Raw genomic sequence first — 2,524 nt, 5'->3', positions numbered from 1 at the left:
TCAAAAATCAGGCGAGGGAAAGTGTCCAGGCTATGAGGAAAGGAATGAGACAGAAGAAGTAGAGAAGTGAAAGTCGGAGATGCAAGAAAATAAGGAAAGGGAAGGAAGAAGAGAGAGGGAGGAAAGGAGAGAGTGTGTGTAGAAGAAGGGAGGGGAGAGATCAAGACTTTTTAAGGACAACAGCGAGGCATCCTGACTCTGCAGATGTCCGATTTAGGTATCTCAGCAGGATCCAGAGTGCTCCCTACTATGCTGAAGACCTCAGGAACCATGCCAAAGCCACAGAGCAAAGCAAGGACTGCCTTCATTCAGACCCAGCCGCCCCATGCAACCATGGCTGATGCCTTTCTGGAACACATATGCCACCTGGACATTGACTCTGCGCCCATCATGGCCCGCAACACTGGCATCATTTGTACCACTGGCCCTGCTTCTTGTGGAGATGCTGAAGGAGATGACTAACTCTGGAATGAATGTGGCCCAACTGAATTTCTCTCTTGGAACCCATGAGTACCATGCAGAGATGATCAAGAATATCTGTGCAGCCACAGACAGCTTCTGATCCCATTCTCTACCATCCAGTTTGGGTGGCTCTAGACACAAAGGGACCCGAGATCCAGATGAGGCATCAAGGGTAGCAGTACTGTAGAAATGGAGATACTGAAGGGAGCCTGGACAACAGCTACATGGGAAACAGTGATGAGAGCATCCTGCGGCTAGACTCTAAGAACATCTGCATGGTGGTGGAGGTGGGCAGCAAGATCTACGTGGATGACAGGCTCATTTTGATGCAGTGAAGGGGAAAGGTGCTGACTACCTGGTGACAGAGGTGGAGAATGGTGGCTCCTTGGACAGCAAGAAGGGGGTGAACCTGCTGGGAGCTGCTGTGGATCCCCCCCCCTACTGTGTCAGAAAAGGACATCCAGGATCTGAAATTTGGAATGGAGCAAGATGTAGACATGGTATTTGTGTCTTTCATCCACAAGGTAGCCAGTGTGCATGGGATTAGGAAGATCCTGGGAGAGAAGAGCAAGACCATCAAGATCATCAGTAAAATTGAGAACCACGAAGTTGTCTGCAGGTTTGATGAGATTTTGGAGGCCAGTGATGGGATGGGGTGGTTCATGGTGACCTGGGTACTGAGATTCCTTCAGAGAAGGTCTTTCTGACTCAGAAAATGATGATTGGACAATCCAAGAAAGCCGTGAAGCCTGTCATCTGTGCCACAGAGATGCTGGAGAGCATGATCAAGAAGCCATGCCCCACCCGTGCTGACGGCATTGATGGTAGCCAACCAAGTCCTAGATGGAGCAAATTGCATCATGCTGTCCGGATAAACAGCCAAAGGAGACTGCACTCTGGAGGCTGTTGGCATGCGGCACCTTATTGCCCATGAGGCAGAAGCTGCCATCTACCACTTGCTTTCTTGTGCCTATTAACAATGGCCCCATAGAAGCTGCGGAGGGCTGGTGCCTTGGAGGCCTCCTTCAAGTGCTGCAGTGGGGCCAGTATTGTGCTCACCAAGTCTGACAGGAGTGCTCACCAAGTGGCCAGGTACAGCCCTCATGCTCCCATCGTTGCTGTGACTCACAATCCCCAGACAGCTCACAAGGCCCATCTGTACCTCTGCGTCTTCCCTCTGAGCTACAGGATGCCTGGACTGAGGATGGTGACCTTCATGTATACTTGGCCATGAATATTGGCAAGGCCCGAGGCTTCTTCAAGAAAGGAGATGTGGCCATTGTGCTGAGCAGGTGGCACCCTGGTTGTAGCTTTGCCAACACCATGCATGTAGTGCCTGTGCCTTGATTGGCCCTCCGGAGCCCCTCTTCTAGCCCCTGCCCCATCCCCTCCCCAATCCCATCCATTAAGCTAGCAATGCTTGTAGTACTCACTCTTGGCCATAGTGTGGCGCTAGTGGGCAGGGACACCAGGAGAAATGAATGCCTGTGAAACCCCGCAACAGAGCCCAGCTATCTATCATATGACCCTATCCGAGCCAGGAGTGAAGGAGGGATGCGGGAATGGAAACCTTCTGACTTTGTCACAAAAGGGCAGCAACATCTCTGTATACTTTGCTCCTATAGAAAGTTACCCAGCAAATTCCTAGCCTTGGTCTGGAGTCTGGAGACAGCAAGAGTAGGGGCTGAGAGCATGGGGTGGGTCCAGGGTTCCAGCGAAGATTACTTTTGGCCCCGGCCCCGGCCCCGGCCCCGGCCCGGCCCCAGCCCCGGCCCCGGCTCCGGCTCCAGCCCTGGCCCTGGCCCCGGCCCCGGCCCTGGCCCTGGCCCTGGTCCTGTCCCTGACTTGCTTTCTCAACAGCTTTGGCCTCCCCCACATCTTGTGCACTCCACTCCTCTGCCACTGCAGACAAGCTCCGCCTTGTATTCTGCAGCAGCTCCAGGCCTGTTGCTATAGTGACCACCTGAATGTCAATAAACAGCAGCTACAGCAAAGCAAAACAAAACAAAACAAAAACCAAGAAAAACAAACAAACAAAGATTTTTTTTTAAAAGGGCATTCC

At 52.4% G+C, this 2,524-nt stretch overlaps 1 pseudogene; it reads left to right on the top strand.

Annotated features, from left to right (window-relative positions):
• Positions 1-261: 261 nt before the first annotated feature.
• Positions 262-1,809, top strand: LOC114624072 (annotated as a pseudogene).
• Positions 1,810-2,524: the final 715 nt, after the last annotated feature.

This window comes from Grammomys surdaster, unplaced genomic scaffold (assembly GCF_004785775.1).
Source record: "Grammomys surdaster isolate TR1022 unplaced genomic scaffold, NIH_TR_1.0 204, whole genome shotgun sequence".
NCBI classification, from domain to species: domain Eukaryota; kingdom Metazoa; phylum Chordata; class Mammalia; order Rodentia; family Muridae; genus Grammomys; species Grammomys surdaster.
This window is presented reverse-complemented; position numbering and strand designations above follow the sequence as displayed.